This window comes from Notamacropus eugenii, chromosome 6 (assembly GCF_028372415.1).
Source record: "Notamacropus eugenii isolate mMacEug1 chromosome 6, mMacEug1.pri_v2, whole genome shotgun sequence".
Lineage (NCBI taxonomy): Eukaryota > Metazoa > Chordata > Mammalia > Diprotodontia > Macropodidae > Notamacropus > Notamacropus eugenii.
In genome coordinates, this window is record NC_092877.1 from 149,679,731 (window position 1) to 149,700,151 (window position 20,421).

The 20,421-nt window shown below is 40.5% G+C and overlaps 1 long non-coding RNA gene across 1 annotated transcript in view; it reads left to right on the forward strand.

Moving 5' to 3' along the window:
- Positions 1–20,421, forward strand: part of LOC140511946 (uncharacterized) — a 168,842-nt gene that overhangs the window by 114,578 nt on the left and 33,843 nt on the right. The window contains exon 3 of the long non-coding RNA XR_011969728.1: positions 16,957–17,089. This is a non-coding gene — a long non-coding RNA (uncharacterized lncRNA). The remainder of the gene's footprint in view (positions 1–16,956; positions 17,090–20,421) is intronic.

Below are 20,421 nucleotides of genomic sequence, written 5' to 3' on the forward strand. Positions count from 1 at the left end.
ATGGTGGAGAGACCTGTTTGAAGGGTGGTATAGAGCTGGGTTTTCTACTTGTAAGTTTTGTGATCCTAAGCAAGTTATTTCACAGTGATTCAAACTGCAAAGAGCTAGAAAGGGACTTAATAATCATCATGTCCAAAATTCCTGTTTGGCATGTAGCAAGGGACTAGACAAGGGTAGTCCTGAATTTCCTTGTGTACTGAACATCAGGTACAACCTAGGCATAATTAAGACTACATTTCTTGGGAGGCCATGTGCCTTTAGCGTTGATTGCTGGCATCGTGAAGAAATGTGGGGCATGTAAGGGGGATTATACTGGTGTTGGGGGATGAAAAGGAAGACCTCTAAGTTAGCAGAAGAAAGTGATTACTTCCCTAACTGGTAGAAGCAGTCATAGCTATGTCTGGTATGGGAAGAGAGACAACCACAAAGGAGCCAACTTGATGGCTACTTAGAGGGGACTGAGACCCCATGGAGAAAGGAGAGATACCTCTGCCTCTCGCAGAGAGGGGGGATGATGAGGGCATAATGAGATTCAGGGACCAATTAGAATGAAGAAGAAAGTTTCAAGAGAGGTAGGGGAAAGGCAAGAAAGGGGAAATTTGAATGAGAGAAAGGAAGTGAAAAGTGGACAGAAGGAAAACAGAGGAGAAGGAAGGAGGAAAAAGGGAGAGAAAAAGAAGGGAAAGAAGAGAAAGGGAAAGAGGAAAAATGAGGAAAGAGAGAGACAAAGGGGGAGAGAGGATCATAGAGGAGAGAGACAGAGACACAAAAGAGACAGTCAGAGAGATTTTTTTCTGTTTTTCCTAACTACTCTGAAGAGAAGTGGGGATGAATTTGTGCTTTTTTAAGAATGGATTTTGAGATGTATATTCGTGTTCCTTTGCTAATTGTCTCAATCCCAATAAAATGTTTTACTTTAAAATGCATGTTCCTTGTCTAGTCTACTAATTAGTTGCAAAAGGAGTTTGGATGATTTCAGAGGTTCTCAACTGACCTGAGAGATGGGTTCAAGCCAATTGATATATGTATGCCTTTTTTTCCCATTATCCCATATTGAAACCAATATTCTATGAGAGTCCAGAGTTGAGAACATGAGTTATATAAGGATGAGAAAACTAAGAGATTAAGTGACCAGCCCAACATCATCTCTGAGCCTCATTTCCTTGTGTGTAAAAGGAGGGCCTATGGTCAGATTTCCTTTAAGAGATGCAGAAAGGGAATATGTTGGGAACTTTTCCTAAGAAGCCATGAGAACATGTCAATCAGCAGCCTTGTAGGTATGATGTGCTACCACAGAAGGGTCATCTGGGAGACATGATGCTCAACTCCTGGGTATATTGTAGGACTCATCAATAAAGAGCTAGGAATGTGGGGCAGCAGGTGGGACCCTACCCCAAGAGCTGAGTTGGATAGAAGGTGTTTTATATACCAGAGGAGGGATGGAAAATATAGACAGTGTTCTCGTGATAGGTCTTTGGTCAATTTTGCATAATCAACATCAGTGGAAGCCAGGGGGCCAGGAGAATCTTGTGACATGAGGAACAAGCCTTACTTTGACTTTGGGAAGTGGCTTTAGAGGTCAAGAGAGGCTAATTCCTGGTAAAGAGACACTTAAGTGGAAAAGCAAAACTCAAGTTATGCACATATGACTTATATGAATAGTTAATGGAGACAGGCTATCCACATCCTCAGTTCTTAGTTTAAGTAGAGAAGAATAACTTCACTGATTCCACTAGCACCTTCCAGGCAAATGAACTGTTGGGGTGGTCTTTTCTGGTCCCCCCCAACTAAAACTAAAAGTCGTTAAAGTTGCCTGGTGCCTTGAGCTCCCTGTCCTAGCTGGGTCCAGACTATGAAAACTCAAGGAGAAAGAAGTATTTGACATATAGGCACTGAAAATAACAACAACAGAGAAGTCCACATCATAGGATTTAGAGCTGAAAGGGACTTTATGGGACATCTAGTCTAATCTGCTTATTTTAAAAATAAGAAAATCGAAGCAGAGAGGTGATATACTTAGTCATTGGTTCACTTTCCAAGGTTACACTGCCCATAAGTGGCCAGCTCACATATCTTCTGACTTTCAGTCTACTGTTGATGTTTTCATATCTCTACTACTTCTAACTACTTGCTTTAGCAAGAACTTTAAGGAAGATTCTGAAAGCATACAGATGATCTTTTGAAAGTTTGATGTTAATTTGTTTGGCATTGTACTGTCATTGGCTCTTGTAGCATAGTGGGTCTTAATCTGGGGTGAATAAATTTATTTTTTTCTTAAATAATATTTTAAGAATTTTATTTCAACATAATTGGTTTCCTTTGTAATCTTATGTATTTTATTTTTTGCATCTAAAAACATTTTTCTGAGATGGAATCCAAAGGCTTCACTAGACTTCAAAATGGGTACATCACACTAAAAAAGTTTAAGAATTCCTTTTCTACTGGTAGTTTGAGTCCTAATAACTTCTGGAACCTAACAGATTAAATAGCAGTGACAGCTATGAGCATTGCAGGGAGGTGGGTGTTCCCTTTCTAACTTCCTTACTAACCTGCTTCATCTATTTGCACATCCCTTGAAGCCCTGAACTGACTGAGTAGAAGCCCAGGTAGACCAGATCTGGATCAGCAAGTCCTGGGCAAGCTCAACCATGCTCAGGTTTCCATCCACCTTTGTTCACAACCTTTGTCTATACAGCAGGTGCGAATACTCAGACTTGAGGGACAAAGCCCTAGCATGAGTCAGACGAGTCAGAGGCCTCCTTTGCCAAGGAATCTTCACAGATGCTGTGACATGACACAGACCAGTAAACACTCTTCTGCACACATAATAAACCAATCAGCTAATTGAAGGGACAGGAAGGCACTTATCCATTCATTTCCTGAGGGCAATCTGCAAATAATCTTTTTAAAGAGCCTTTTCAGAAGGATGTACCCAGCGCTATGAATAATGAAGCTTAGAGGGATGCAGGGAGGAAAGAAGGGAAAGATGGCTGAGGTTAAATGCGGCCACTTGGAGATATTCTTCCAAGATTCACAATTGGGGACTTAAGACACACTTTAGAATAACTCAGACCTGAGTGATCCATCTACTAGTCCCAGCCAGCCCCCCTAACTGTGCAGAACTAGTTTTATGAGCCTGTATTAAAGGGTCTGCTCTTTGATTATAATTTAAATATTTTTTAAAAATTTATTTAGCAAGTACTTATTCTGACACACACACACACACACACACACACACACACACACACACACACACACACACACACACACACACACACACACACACACACACACACACACACACACACACACACACACACACACACACACACACACACACACACACACACACACACACACACACACACACACACACACACACACACACACACACACACACACACACACACACACACCCTTTCGACCACTACCACCCCTGACCTTCACTAGGAAAAAAAGAGAAAAACAAAAGCCCTTTAACAAATATGCATAGTCAAGCAAAACACATTCCCATACTGATGATATCCAAAAATGTATGTCTAATTCTGCCCCGAGTCCATCACCTCTTTCGCAGGAAGTGGGTAATGCTGCTTCTGGAATTGTGGTTGCTCATTATATTGGCCTAAATTCTTGAGCTCTTTCAAAGTCGTCTTCTTGGATTCCATTTCTTGCCACACTCTGGCTCAGATTCATTGCTTCAGCTAAAACTTCATGGACCTCTTCCCCCTTCCCTTCGTTTCTTCCAGACCCACTCTAGGATAGTCTTGGACTGGATCTAAGGACAATTTCATGGTACAGTACGAAACTTTCTGGGATGAAGAACCTGAAAAGCTGAGGCTGAGAGGTTCCCATTCCAGAAGGTATGAGAAACTTCCAATAGTGTTCCCCTAGCCTCCCATCTCTGAACTCACAAATACAGAGATATTGGGGATTGGCTGTTCAAGTCCTTGGCTACATGCAGGCCAAGGACTTAGAAGTATCCAGCATGCATATTTTGGGGAATCAAATATTCTGGAAATTTCTAGAAAGAGGCTAGACAGTTGTAAGAAGGAAGAAGGTTAGGACAGAGGCAGTGTGCTGCAAAAGAGTCCAGGCCCAGAAAACGAGAAAGGGTTTTTTGACTATTGCAGACTAGTTGTCTGAGGCTGGAGCCACTTGCAAGGGATGGAAGGGCCAGGCTGTACTCCTAGATTCATCTTCACAGGACTTCCTCTACCATGCCCCACATGCTTCTTTACCCCGAAAGCTCACTCTACCCCTGGCCTACTGCATCTAACTGAACCTCCATTTTAAGAAGGAAGCCAAGGCCGACTGTCTTCTTTCCTCTCTGAATTGTCCTCCCGACTCATCTTCACAAGTCTTTGTCTACCATGCCCTTCAAAATCAGGGTTTGTTTCTGTTTGTATTTGTAGCACTTAGCACAGTGTCTGGTGTATAGTAAGTGATTAATAAATGCTTGTTGACTCGACCTCATACAATGCACACAGCTGAGGTGCCAGAGGAAGGAAGGCGGGTGTGAAGCATAAGCATGATCAGTATTAGGATTGAAATAGAGTCTCAAGGGAAAAGTGAAGAGATATGGTCTGGGGTCAGACCGCAAAGTTTGATAACTAGGATAGCTAGGTGCTGACTTCCACTGAGTTTCTAAAATTTGCTGCATGCTGTTTTTGGCATGTGAATGCATTTTTTTTTAAATGCCATATCCCATGAATTCATAAGGCCTTCCAGTTCCCTCTGACTTAGTTACAGTTGGATAACTCTCACTGGCTCCTACTCACGGTCCTTTTCTAGAAAACAGCCAGCTTTAAGTGGTGGAGGCCAAACATGGTGTACTGGAAAGATGCTGGATTTGGAGTCATGGGAAATGAGTTCATCTCCTAGGGCTGTACTTGTTCCCTGTAGACTTTGGGCAAGTCTCTGAACCTCTCTAGATCTCAATTTCTTCATTTGTAAAATGAAGGGATTGGATTAGATGAGCTTAAAGTTTCCTAAAATCTCAATTCTGTAACTTTGACTTCAGAGTCCAAGAAAATAATTGTTAAATTAGGTTGTACCCACTCTTTTCTACTTGTGTTCTGCCTCTGACCATGCACCTAAAGACTTGTATTAGAAGGGAAATAGTCTTCAGGATTAGAGATCTTCTGGTAACATCCCTGTTTCCGTTCAATCCCATTATGTAGTGAAAATTCATGAAGAATTTATCAAAATCATACAAAGTGCATTTTTGGCCTATACTACCTCTTGGTGGTAATGGGTTCCATAAATTTATTGCCTTCGGCCCTTTATTTGTCTTCAACTTCCTTCTATAAGGCTTTAAAAGGTGAAGTTTCTTTTTCTACTGTGTCCTTGACTTGGCATTTTACTACATGGAAGAGTTTGGTGTCACCTGTAACTTGGAAGTTTCATCATCGTGGTCCTCATCCTCCTCCTCATCCTATCTAGCATTGATACAGCGTCTACTATGTGCCAGACCCTATGCGAAATGCTTTTCAGATATTATGTCATTTTTATCTACACAACAATTCTGGGATATTAATACTGTTACCATCTCTATTTAACAGATGAGGAAATTAACACAGGTTAAAGTGATAGCCCAGTGATAGCTAGTCAGTATCTGAGACTGGATTGGAACTCATGTCCTCCTGACTCTAAGCTTCCAGTTGTGTTCTTCTACCTTCAAATCATTTATAACAATGTTGAAGCCATATCCTCTGGGGAATAACACTGTTTGCTATTTTCCATAATTGCCATTTATTGGCCCCTTTTGTTTTTTCTCGGCCTGCGTCCCATCTATAACAAAACAATAACTCATTAAAAAATAGCCTTAGATATGAAACTTTGTTAATTTCTCTTTTGAAAGTTTGAGGAAATTACCAAGATTAATCTTCCTTTCCCTAATGAATTTACTCCCAAGGAGCTCTAGTTAATTCCTTCTGTATGGAGGATTCCCTCTTAGAAAATCCATATGGGCTATCTTTTTTCCATGGAATGATAGACTACCTGCTTGCCCAGTATGGAAATTAGGCTCACTACTCTGCGGTTTAGCAGGTTCCCTCTGGAACCCTTCCAGTTAGTACAGGGCAGAGGAGGGGGTGTCACCCTGGCATGCTGCCAGTACTTCAGCACAGTTGCTATTTGGAACATCAGGTTACCTGTGTTGGCCAACGATTCTATCATGTCACTCTTCATTCATTCAAAATTATCCTATGGAGGCCATCTGGTTCTGGTGATTTGTGTACATTTTGTGGGTCAATTGGGTTTAGACTGTCCCATGCATTTACTGCTGTCTAATCTGATATTACCAACCTTTAAGTCTCATGGCCCAATTTGGGACTGGGGATTCCTCCAGACTCTTCCTCAGTAAAGACCACCGTAGATATTTCGTTGTTCCATTCCTTTATCCTTTAGTGTCCTTTTAGTAGTGCCATGATTATCAAATAATCGTTGGTTGATTCATTTATTCATCAAGCACTAATTAAGTGTCTAACTCTGTGTGCCAGATACTATACTAGGCACTGAGGATCCAAGACAGAGATGAAACAGCCCTCTGAAGGGCAGTATCTTCTACTGAGGGGAAAAGCCTGTATACAGACAAGTAATGTACCTAGTCAATTGATTGTTTAAGTGATTTCCAGTTTTTCATATACATTAGAAACTTCCGATTACCCTATAGGTTCTTAAGTTCTTTGAAAGGTACTTCTGAAGTTTTTCTTTGGTCAGTTGAACAAGCATTTATTAAGCACTTACTGTGTGTCAGAAGCAGAAAGAAAGACAAGTCTGTCCTCAAAGAGCTTACATACTTTAGCGCATAAAAGAGAAACTGAAAAGTAGGTGTGGGGTGTTCATCCTTTGTTTTCAGAGAGGACTAAACACATTGTAGGTGATGACTTGCAAGTGCTTTGGATTTAAGTGAGGCAGAGTAGGCTTGGTGCCAAAGGTCTGATGATTGAAGGATGAATGAAGGTTTGGGGACCTTCCTCACAGTGGACATTATGGGGAAGAAAACAGGGACAAATGAGACACTGACCTGTCATTTTTGTGTGGATTTCCTTGTTCTCAGTTGAATTAGCATTCTCCAAAGGAGAAAGCTCCTAAGGAGCTGCATGTTGGCTTTCCTAATGAACATCACAGAGGCGCTAAAGTATATTCGATTTATACTTGGAATCAGGAAGACTTGGGTTTGCAATCCTACCTCCTACACTTACTGTGTGACCTTGGGCAAGTCACTGGGTGTCTCTGACCTTTCTGTAAGATGGTATTATCTCCCTCACAGAGTTTTTGTGAGACTTAAATGAAACAAGGGCATCTGAAACATTTTCCAGACCAAAGGGTGTATATACATTTCATTGTTATTTTGAACTTTGCTTTCACCTAATGTGTTTTTTTTATCTTTCTGCTCAGTGTCTGAGGTAGTTTTAAAGTGTTTGGTTCCCTCCCTTCCAACCACCCTTCCAGTTTGTTTCAGGGATTCATTTTGATTCATGTTTATTAAGCCCTTCCTGAATGCAGAGTTCTGGGACAGGTCCTGAGTGAGTTATAAAGCTGAGCTAAGTCATGGTGTTTGCCCTCAGGCTTGTGGGGAGAAAGACACAAACATAACTCTGTGTGGGTACATATATGTATGTATGTGCATATACATGCATACTATGTGTGTACATACATATGCACATGTATATGCATGTGTGTATGTATATACATACATTTTGTTGTTTATGTTTATACACAATTTTTGGTGTCCTAGTAAGCTTCTTCTGAACATCTCTGTGGGGCGCTTAGCACATTGCTACTCATAGCAGGTGTCCTGTAAAATGTGTTGGCTGACTGACAGACTGACCATAGAATTTCCCGGCTGGGAATATGGAGAACCCTTCCAACAGGATGATGGAATTTGAGGATTGGCAAGAACCACTTCTGATGTATCCCTGACAGATGGCCACCCAGCCTCTGCTTAAATACTAACAATAGGACCCTTGCCCACAGCTCCACAGACCAAAATGAAACCATTTGAAGGGTTAGTTACATTTCATCCCTTTTCCACCACATTTTCCAAAAAAGCAATCCTTAAGCGTACCTTTTTTATCCTATTACTAAAGATGGCTGCCAATATTTAGCACACAGTATGCTGAATGGTGGTATTGGGGCTATCACCTAGTGTAGAACCTTAGGGCACAGGGTTAATAGCTTTTTGTTGAATTGAATACTTGAAGTGGGTTGGAAATAGGACTCCGTTCCAAGTCTTTGAAGAGGGGTCATCTCATTTCCTTTACTTTATTTGAACTTAAATACTGGCTCTCCTAATTATTTCCTTCTCCCTATCCCAAGCTTCCAGTGCCTTCCCCTCTACAGTTGCCTTCCATCTACTCTGTATATAACATGCATTCAGAGTTACTTGTATATTGTCTCTTCTGTTGGAAGGCGAGCTCTTTGAGGGTAGGGACCATTGGTATCCCTAGCTCTTAGGATGATTCTCTAATGAGTTTCAAGTGACAAATCCTGCTACGATCATGTTAGTTCAAGCCATTACTAACTTGGTTCTATTTAATTGAACTAAGCTTTGAAAATAGCCTCCCTTGTTTTCCTATCCTCTCTGCCATGGATACCTTTAATACTGTTTTCTTCATGAACTTCTCCTACTCACAAGTTTCTAGGCTGCTTCTTTCCTACATCTCTGGACCTTCCATAATCTTTCTCCACCCTACCTATTCAGATTTATCTCCCAGCATCCCCTTCTCCATATATATCCTTTACTTGAACCCTGCCCTTGTCCCAAAACTTCAAGGTTAGAAGAAACCTCACTAGCCATCGAATTAAATGTATAGCTACAGAGGAAATCCCACTATAACATATCCGTTCAGCCTCTGCTTCACGATCTTCAGTGAGGGGGAAGCCAGGAGCTCCCACAGCAGCCTTTTGAATTGCCATAATTCCTTGCATCAAGTCCAAGTTTGCCTCCTCACTCTTTTGACCCATAGTTCTTGGTTCTGCCTTGTGGGGCCAAACCTAATATCTATCTAACATCTCTTCAGCTTGTTCCCTTAGCTATTTAAATACAGTTGTCACTCCCCAGGAGTCTTCTGTTTTCTAGCCTAATCATCACCATTTCCTTCAAACAATTTTTTTATGGACCCTTTAGTGGCCTGGTTGCCTCTTCTGGCTGCTCTGCATGTTACTCATGTCCTTCTTAAACTATTGTGTCCAGAACTGAACCTAATACTCCAGATGTAATAGACCCAGAACAGCATTCAAAGGGCCTGTCTTTTCCTTGTAATGGAAGACTATGCCCCCTCTTAATTCAGTTCCTGATCACATTAAGCTCATCTTGGCTGCCCCATCAGACCCTCAGATCTTTTTCAGACAAGCTTATCTAACCCCCATCTTATACTTTTGAAGTTGATTTTTTTTTTAATCTAGGCATAATCCAAACGTAATTTATCGCTATTAAATCTAATCCTTTTTAATGTTATAGTCAGGGTGTTCTTAACCACCTTTGTATTATGGACCCCTTTGGCAATCTGGTAAAGCCTATGAATAAATACTTCCTCAGATTAGTGTTTTTAAATGCGTAAGATATGACACAGTGTTATATGACATAGTATTTCAGGGGAAATTGATTATATTAAAACACAGTTATCAAAATGTTTTTAAAAGAGTTCAGAAATAGCGGTATAAAAACCCCTGCCTAGCCTGATGAGATCTTTTTGGATCCTAATGCTGTAATCCCATGGGTTAACTATCTTTCCTCATAATGTGTCATCCACAGATCTGATAAAAAAAAGTCTTTTATAGGCAAAATGTTAAACAACGAAGAGCCAAGCGGCTCTCTCTGGAGTACTTCACAGTGGATCTCCTGCTTAGGTTGACAGCGAACTATTAAAAACTATTCTTTAAGTCCAACCATTTGATCAGTTTGGAATCTGTCTAGTTTTATGTTTGTCTAATCTATTTATCTCCATATTTCCCACGAGAATAGTATGAGATACTTTATAAACTGCTTTGCTGAACACTAGATAACCTACATCTATAGTCTTCCCTTAATCTGCCAGTTTAGTAACCCTATCAACAAAGGAAGTAAGGTTATTCTGACATGATTTGTTTTTGATGAAGTCATGTTGGCTCTTCGTAATTATTACTTCCTTTTCCAAGTGTTCATTAACTATTTCTTTAATAGTATCTTCTAGAATTTTCCTGGCAATCAAAGTAAGTTTCACTGGCTGATAGTTTGTACACTTTAATTCTCTTCCATTTTAGGAAAATGGGGTATTTAACTTTCTCTATTTCAGTGACATCTCTCATTCCTGTTTACCACCATTTTCAAATAGTAGACAGGAGTTCAGCACTCACAACTGCTTGTTCTTTCAATGCTCAGGGATAAAGTTCTTTTGGGCTAGGTGATTTGAGCTCATGCAGTGCAACTAAGTTCTCTCTTATTGCCTCCTTACTTATTTTGGTTATCATTCCCTGTTGATGCTAGCCATTAGTTGATTAGAATTTACAGGGCATAGGTCATTCCATTTGTCATATAAGATAAAAGTTAAAAAAAGAGAAAAGAAATAAGCGTCTTTATCCTCTCTCTAAGGCTAGTCTTCATCGTCCTAATCTCCCCAAATAGTTCAATTCCTTCTTTGCTTTTCCTCTTTCTTCCCCAAATAATTAAAAACTCACAACCCATTCCCTTTTGGGTGCCTTTTATTTTACTTGCCAGCTGCAGCTCATTCTGAGCTTTGGCACTTCTAATATTTTTTACAGAACCATGCTGTACTCTAATATTGATCCTCTGTTACCTCCCTTGATTTCATCTTTTCTATATAACTTTTTTTTTAAATTAAATTTTATTTCAATCAATGAAATTTTGTGTTCTAGGCTTCCCACTCCCACCTCTTCCTCCCGCATATACATGCCCGAGAAAGAAAGAAAACCAAACCTCTGTTACAAACAATCTGCCTATTTTTTAAAAATCCAAGTTGTTCAGAGAATTCCCTGTACATCTACACTATTTTCTTCAAATAACTGTTTTTTATCCCTTATTGGTATTAACTTCATATTTCTGTTCTTGAATTTCCCAACCTCTCCTAGGCTAATTTTACATAGTGCTTAAAGATTTGCAAAGCATTTGACAAATAATTATCTGATTTGATCCTGGGAGGTGGGTGCTGTTATTGTCTTTATTTTATAGCTGAAAAAGCTGATGCAGATAGAAGTTAAGTGACTTGCTCAGGGTTGCACAGCTCTTAAGTACCTGAGACTATATTTGATCACAAATCCTCCTAACCACAGGTCCAGTGTGCCATCTACACCACCTAGCTATCTCTTAAAAATTTTTTGTCTATGGGATCGTATTTTTCCTCTGAATCATATGAAATTTGATCTCTTAAAATCTAGGATGTATATTAGCTTGTGCTTAGATTTTCTCTCCATTTTTATTACAAACTCAGAGAGAGTAGTTACTTCCAAATTTCCCACTATTTTCCTCTAGCAACCATTTGCTGTCTTTTATAATAAAAATCAGATTCAGTATAGAATTTCCTCTTGACCAGTTCCTCTGCCTTTTGAAGGATGGAGTTGTCTTAAGACTAGAGATTATTTCCCCAACTGTGGGACTTCACCAAGGCTTTGTCCCAGGCCTCTCCTTTTCACTTTCCATATACCTTTTTCTTGGTATTTTTATTAGCTCCTTTGGTTCAAAAATTATCTCTGTGCTGATGACTGTCACATCTATATATCTAGTTGCATCTTTCCTGTCCTTCTGTCCTGAATCACTGTCTATTGGATATTTCAGGCCAGGTGACCTGTAGATGTCTTTAACTCAACACATCTAAAATAGAACTGATTTTTGTGTTCTAAACCCACCCTTCTTCTGAACTTTTCTACTTGTATTAAGTTAGACTTGCAGTCTCAGAATCTAACCCAATTTCTCATTCTTCTTCATTCTACATATACAAATAGTTACCAAGTCTTGCCAGTTTTACCCTCACGAAATCTCATATCTATGTCTTTTTCTCCATTCACACAGTTATGTGCTTTGTCCTCTCTTGTGTGGGCTGTGTGTCTCCTCATTAGTTTCCATGCCCTAAGTCTCTTGCATTTTTATGACATCCACCGTGTTGCTGCTCATCCTAAATAACAGATCTGACCCATGTCACTTCTCTGTTCAGGAAAATCCAAATGGTTCCCCATCTCTCTGATAGCACTTACCATGAGTACTGCCCAATTTGTCTCTGACATCTTGTATCATAGGATTTCACTGGTGTAGGGAATTCCCAGAGGAGGAAACTTCCTTTACCATTGTAGATGAGTGCATTCTCAGCATAGCCTTGGAGAGTTGTCTAGGGGCACTGAGAGGTTAAATGACCTGCCCATGTGTTAGAGGCAGAATTAGAATCCAGGTGTCCCTTCCACTAAGCCCAGCTTCACGCTACTTTTCAGTCACTAGGATTATTAATAATAAGTATAGACAGGAAAGCCTTGATTGAAGCTAAAGAGACTGTTGTTTGAGGTTTTGATTATGCCTCCATGATACTTGCAAATATCCCCTTTGATTGATTGATTGTATCCTGGTGGTGATTTGATTATGTTGAGAGTCAGTATGGTAGAGTGGATAGAGAATGGAGTCTAGGGTCAGAAAGATCTAGATTCAAGTTTTCCCTCTGACCCATACTGGCTAAGGAATTCTGGGCAGATCACTTAATCTCATTGCCCCCTGGACAACTCTCTTGATTCTAAGTTGCAGGGATTTCCCTTATAGATGGTGGGATTTGGACATTTAGGTCATTCCACTTTCTACCTGCAGTCCTGCTTGGTTTCAACTCTACAGAGCAAGATGTCCCCCTGCACCAAGACTCCCTAGTTTCTGTGCCCCCCAACTTCTTCTAGCTTCTTTTTGTGTGTAATTTTCCTTATTAGATTGTAAGCTCCTGTGGTGCTGGGGTTGTATCCCCAGCACTGAACATCATGCCTGGCACATAGTAGGAGTTTAATTAATGTTTATTGAATTGAAAGTGCTAATTTGCATCTGTAGAGAGAATATCTTCGCTTGAGAATACCCTATAACAATGAAATCACAAGTTCAATCTCTGTCCCTGTAATTGGATCAGGCTATTTTAGATCTAAGCTGTACCTCTGCATTTTATCCTGTAAAAGGGAGTAGACAGATTTGCTAGTCAAAGAGACAGAAGGAATATGGGAGGAAATAAGGAGGAGGAGAGAAAGAGATTGGAGGAAGAAGAAGAAGAAAGGGAGGAGAAAGATAGTGAGAGAGAGACAGAGAGAGAGACAGAGAGAGAGAGAGACAGAGAGAGAGAGAATGTGAGAATGCAGAATCCAGACCAGAGACCTGAGAATACACTTTGGTCTAGAGGTGGTGGTATGTGTCGTGTTTAGGGATCCAGGAATCTTGCTACTTTACCACCCATCCATCTTTGGCAGTTTCTTGGACTAAGATACACTGCTGATGCCTCTCCATGTCTATCATGACTAAGAGGGCTGATAGGAAGAGGAATGTGACCTGGTTCTGCCAGTGACTCCCCCCAGCTGGGGCCATGACCTCTTGCCACCTCACTCCTGCCCCCAATTTCTGCCAACACTTGGTCTGGGATGCTCTTTCACTGCCTCTTAATGGGTGCCGTGTGTGGCAGAATCTCTCTGTTCCAGAGATGACCTTGGTAGAGAAGAGAATCACATGGCACCATCAAATTTAACTACAGAACTTGACATTTATCTCGATGAATTTTTGTCTTATTTAATTTGACCCATCATTTTAGCCTATGGAGATGGTGGTTTCTCCCCTCCCAATTCTGACTCTACCCTATATCTTGTATGTCTCATCATGTCTTATATCATATATCTTACCGATGCTTCACAATTTCATGTAATTTTTGCAAAACTTGATCATCATGCCTTCTGTGGATTTATCAAGATGAAATCATGTCTAAGAATATTTAATGGCACAGGACCAAGGACGTATTCGTAGACTCTCTATTTGAAAATTTCCTCCAAGTGGAGAGAAATCCATTAATAGCTCTTCTGTAGGTTTGTTCATTCAATAAGCTTTTGAGTTCTCTATGTGTATTGTCGTCCAACTCTTACTTTCCTTGTATAATGAACACAAATCAATGCATTTAAAGACATATCCTTAGATACTTCCCTCTAGAGAGGAGCATAGTGGTGGATAGAGCCCTAGACTTGGAGCCATGAAGCTCTGGGTTTAAATACTGGTATTTCTCTTGAGGCAACCATGCTGCTTAGTGGATAGAGAGCTGGATGTGGAGTCAGAAGATGTGAGTTCAAATCCTACCTCAGAAGCTTGCTAACTTTAGGACCCTTGGCAAGTCACTTAACCTCTCTCAGCTCAGTTTCCTCATCTGTAAAATGGTGATAACAATAGTATTTACCTTCAGGGTTGCTGTGAGGATCAAATGAGATAACACATAAAGCACTTTTCAGACCATTAAGTCCTGTATAATTTATCATCATCATCATTGTCATCGTCGTCATCATCATCCAGCTGTGTGGTCCTGGTTGAGTCACTTATTTTTTTGAGTCTCAATGGAACCTCAATTTTTCTTATCTCTAAAGTGAGGATAATAATACCTGTCTTATTAAAACACTGAGGTAGCTAGATAATGCATTGGATAGAATGCTGGGCCTGAAGTCAGGGAGACCTGAATTCAAATCTGGCTTCAGACACTTACTAGCTGTGTGACCCTGGGCAAGTCCCTTAACCCTGTTTACCTCAGTTTTCATATCTGTAAAATGACCCAGAGAAAGAAATGGCAAACCACTCCAGTATCTTTGTCTAGAAAACCCTGGGTGGGGTCATGAAGAGTTGAATATGGCTGAAACAATTGAACAACAAAGATTGAAACAGAGTAGTTGCTAGGTTAAGGGGAGAGAATGTATGGAAAGTACAGGATAAATTCCTACTTCCGTGTATCTGGGATTTCATCTATGTTGTTAGCTCCAACGGTATAGATAGCAACCCATCCATACCTTTCCATTCTATGCCATTTTTGTCCATCTCCTCCAGAAAATCCTCCATTGGTGGGTCCAGTCAAATATGCTTGGGGCTTTCCTCTAGAACTCTTGGTATTGCACAATGGAACACATAGGCTGCCTAGCAGTGCTCAGCACATAGCAGGTCCTTCATAAAAGCTTATGACTTCATTGATGGGCTCTTGATTTTTCCCTCACTTTGCTAGATGACTATATGACTGTTTTCCTCTTTGCTGTCACCACGTCTTTGCTGACATCCTTATTGCCCCCTTCCCAGCATGACTCTTTGTCGGTCATATGCTACGCTCTCTCCTCCTCCCTTCCATGTAATTTGCTGCTGCCCTTTGAGGTAACCTCTCACTTTAGTTCTTTGGCTAGTATAGTTTTCTGTTCCTTGTAGACAGATTGTTTCACCAGGAGAATATTAGTGTTTTGGTTTTGTTTTTTTTTAAAGGATGGGCCTTTGCTTTAGGGGAATCTTGAGGTTATTAAAGAAACTGCACGATTTTCCAAATGCGATCAAGCTTCCTTTCCTCCTATTTACTTCTTAAACACGTAATAGAAACATAAAAACTGTCATTGCCTGTAGCTCACCCCTCTCTTGGCCTCACAGTTACAGGCTGGAGAGAGAACTAGCACGATAACCAGGTTAGACTGGGTTATTGCTTCCCAGTCCTGGTAGAGGACCCTTGGAATGGTATAGAATTCTGTGCACACCAAACTTTAATGCTCTTTAGCAAGCATACCTTCTGTAGGCTGGAAAAACAATATCTTATGATGTGTTAGTACATATATTAAATATATCTAGGTGCTACTGTGAAAAAATACAAAATCATTTTAAACGTTTCTGAATTCATCATAGTTTAAAAACCAACAACAACAGTCTGTATCATTGTGTGCAACTGCATCTTTGAAGGAATCCTGTAGAATTTTTTCATCAAAAAGAGGTCCTCATACTTGAAAAGACTGAGAACTTTTGGGCTAGATAATCACTAATATCCCTTTTAAGACAAAGTTAGTTGAGTTGGGGAGAGAACTTGAACCTCAGAACACAAGGCTCTGGAGGTGGGTGGATGTGAACAGTTCCCAAGATATCTCTTTGGGGGAAAGGAGAGGTCCCAGACATTGGGAGAATGCTTCTGAGGAGGCCACATACATGAGAGGGAACAAGGCTATGGGGAGAAACTTAGCAGGAATGCAGCTGATGGAGGAAGAAATGTGCCATCTGGTAGCTTCTTAGTATAACTTATAATTCTTGCTAACTAGATGCTAAATTCAATTGTTTCTACATACTGATGGAGTACAAGTAGTACCAGTCCCTTCTAAATTTCAGCACCCTATTACAAAGCTCCTATTGCCCTACCCTAGTTAAAACTCTGTAAATGTGAAATTTGTGGAAGGGTGGTGTGTATTGAGGGACAGTTCTAGGCCATAAATCCCAGTTAGAGTTATCCACAGACTCTACATTAATTTTGGTTCAGTTCATCCTATCAAGGGGTTGCTGCTCTGGGTCATGCTCCATCTACTTAGCCCACTCAGACTTGACAAGTTACTCCTGGGTCTTTTTTCTCAGAGGCAGCTACAAATTCTTATCTCACAGACATACACTAACAGTTTAGATTCCTTTTGCCAATGTGTATTACCTTATGTTTACTTGAGTTAAGTTTCATCTGCTTTCCGGCTGCACAATCCCCTGAAGTATTCAAATGCATCTGGAGTTACTTGCAAATCTTCTTAGTTTTTATTAGCCAAAACAATTTGGAACCAGTTGAAATCTCCAGGAAGAGATTAAATGACAATTGTGACAATCGCATATGTAATTGCTGACTATAGGTAGGAGAGACAGAGTTGGGACTTAGGGTATAACTTCGGTGCTTTATTTAAAAAAACAACAAACTTTTATTGATGTTTCTTGTTTGTGTATCACAGTCATTTCTGGTTATCTCCCTTCATTTCCTCCTCTTCCAGGATGATGAACAGCCCAGAACTGAACCTACCCTTCTAACAAAAGAAAACAGTTAAGCAAGAACAGTGACTGCAACTGATAATGTATATAACATTCTGCCCTAGCAGTTGTCCATCCCTTGCCTAGAAGAGGAAGGTATGTTTCATTATCCTTTCTTGGGAACCATTTTTGGTTTTTCAGTTACTTCAGTTTTTTTCAGTTTAATCTCCTCTTAGTGATCTTTTTGTAAATGTTGGCATAGTTACTGTGTTTTTGTTCATTGGCATCCATTTATTCCTGCATCAGTGATTACAGGATGACTGCAACAATTCATATCAAATTTTCCTTATTTCTCAAAATATTTTCTATTCATCATTTACTATTGCACAATAATATATCATTAGGTTTGTATACCACAGTTTTTTCACCTACTCCACCAATAGTTGGATAATTACTTTGCTTTTAAGATTTTGCTATGAATATAGGTATTGAGTCCCTGTTCTGACTTTTGAACTATTGGAGATATATGCGTAGCAGTGAGGTCACTGAATCAAACTGAACAGTTTAGTCAATTTCTTGAATAATTCTACATTGATGTACAGGGATAGCTGGACCAAGACACAGCTATTAAGAGTGATTTAGTATATCTATTTTCCTATACTTTCTATCATTGACTGTTCCTATTTTTTTTAAATCAACTTTGCCAACTTGCAGAGTATGAGATGAAACCTTAAAAGTTGTTTTAATTTAATTTCCTCTTATTAGTGATTTGGAATGTTTTTACATAGCCACTCATAGTTGGCAATTCTTTTGAAAATTGTTTTTATTCCTTGACTACTTACCTGTTGGAAGAAGGGTCTTCTCATGTATTTATATCAATTTCCTATAAATCTTGGATTTCAGATTTTTAACAGTAATAGTTGATATAAATTTTTTTCTCACTCAATAATTTATCTTCTTATTTGATCTTCATTGATTTCATTAGTGCAAAAGCGAACTTTATGTAATGGAAATAATCTATTTTGCCTTCGGGATCACCTCTTTCCCTCGTTCAAGTGTTCTTAACCTAGAATCTATGAATTTGTTTTTAAAAGTATTTTGATAAATGTATTTTAATGTTAGTAGTTTCCTTTGCAATCCAATGGATTGCATTTTATTCATTTAAAAACATAATTCTGAGAACAAATCCATAGGCTCCACAAGACTACTAAAGGAGTTCAAGACAAAAGAAAATGTAAGTTGGTCAAGAATTCTCCCCTTCCTAGCTGTAGATGTGAAAGGAGCCTCTTTCCAACCTCCTCTAATGGTTTCTGAGAGTTATTTTGTATTCCCTCTTATACTCTGTGTCTCCTCTAGTCTCAAGGTCCTGATATCCATGCAGGTCCTCATAGGCTACAGCTCAGCATCACCATTCTACCCCTGTACCTCTAGCAGAGCTGGAAAGTCAGCATTGCAGGGAGGTGAGGCATCTGTGTCACAGGAAACTCTTTGCCAACATAAGCAGGTTATCAGACAAGGCAGAGGAGAGTGGGGGAATGAGAGAGCTGGTGGGGGTGTGAAGGAAAAGCAGCCTGTTCAGATGCTTAGAAATATAAATAGCAGTATGTCAAAAGAATAGGGACTTGAGTTTGCTTCTGAGGTTCTGGCAAAAGGGGCCAAGGAGTTGCCTTTGTGGTACTGTTGGGGGTGAGGAATGGAAAGGAACTTGGGTGACCCAAGCCTGGGGCCAAGGACCTGCCACCCTAACCCAAAAGTCAACCTTGGGGAAAACAGCCACAAAGGAGCTGCTCCTGAAAACCCCTCAGTCTGTTTGAGCTCTGCCACAGTGCCAGCCTCTTCTGTGTGGGCAGTGTCTGTGTGAATCCCAGTGTGTTTCGATGAGCTAATCTCGTCAGCACCAAGCTGTTCTGGAGACAGTGGGTGTGAATCCAAAATCATTTGAGGCACCCAGTTTGACAAGTCTGTTTCTTAGAAAAACAAGTATACCTCCTCCCCCCACCCCCATTAATCCTCTGCTGCTTGGATTGTTACCTGGGAAGATACTGGGTCTGCAACAAATGCCAAGGTTGGGTCAAAGATGCCATGCAGGTGACTCCAGAATGCTGTCTGAATTCTCTCTCTCTCTCTCTCTCTCTCTCTCTCTCTCTCTCTCTCTCTCTCTCTCTCTCTCTCTCTCTCTTTCTCTCTCTCTCTCTCCCTCCTTTCTCTGTATCCCAGGAACTCAAGAATGACAGAATTTTTCTTTTCCTTTTTTAGAAACAGACCAGGCAACATACAGCACTCCATGACTGTCCAACTGTTCCTTTTTCATTGGTCTGTTTGTTTCACAAATCAGTTCTTCTGTTGCATCTGCCTGGCCAGCTCATTTGTAGAAATGGGAGATTGATGAACCTTAAAAATTAGCTAAGGATAATGACTGTAACTGGCATCTCTACTTCTCTAATGAAGCACCATCCCACTCCCGCCCTCCCACCTGCCATCCCCATGCATGTGGGCTCTGCCTCAAGATCCTTTGTGGCTGTGGGGGAGGTGGGTACTTCAAGGATGGAACAGATAATAGTAGAAGACATGGGAAGGAAATAAGGCACTCAGGGCCATGTAATGACAACAGGGGTAGTAGCCAGTGTTGCCAGGAAACCAGGTAATAAAGGAGCAGGTCTAGGAGAGAGCTTCACGGGCCAAACTTTCTTACAGTGATTTATGAGAGTGGGGTTTGGAAGTTGAATGATACAGAAAAGTTTTCCTGTACTGAGTCTTGGGAGAGAAATAAATGAAACATTTGCGTGCAAAGCAGAAAACTGAGGAAGTTTCCATTCCTGGGCCCATCAGAAATTGATCACTAACCGAACCAAGGCCAGGCTGCCTCAGAGAGTAAGGCCACGTCTGCTCAGCAGCATGAGACTTTAGCTCGTTTCCAGAAGACAGAGGGGCAGTCGTGGCTAGTAGCTGCTGACCTACTCCTTTGCTTGGTTTCCAATTCTGGGAAAGGAGATCCCCAGGCCAGTGGCCCCCGAGCATTTGTCTGTTGGGCAGTCTGACTTCCTGAGGAGCCTGAAGTCATTGAAGGTGCGAACCCAGGCTGAGGATATTTAACAAGATCTTTTAGGAGAGGGCTTAGCTCTGTATTTTATATGCCTAATATATATGTTACAAATAATTTTAGAGCTAGTAGAAGAAAAAAAGACAGCATGGCAAAATGGAGAGTGTCTTAGATTCAGGAAGAAATAGGTTCAAATTCCACTTCTGACATTTATGAGTTGTGTGACTAGGCAAGGCATGTAACCTCTAGCTGGGCAACGCCTTGTGGAGCCATTGATGGTTGTATTGGTGGAGGGAGTTTGCATACCAGGAGTTCCCTGTGCTGATGAAATCAGAGATGATGAAATCATCATTTTGAGCTTTTGTCAAGGAAGAATTTTTGAGGTATCCCTTAAAAGTAGCTAATATCGACTAGGAAGTATGCTTTTAATAGCAGCCATGGGTTAACC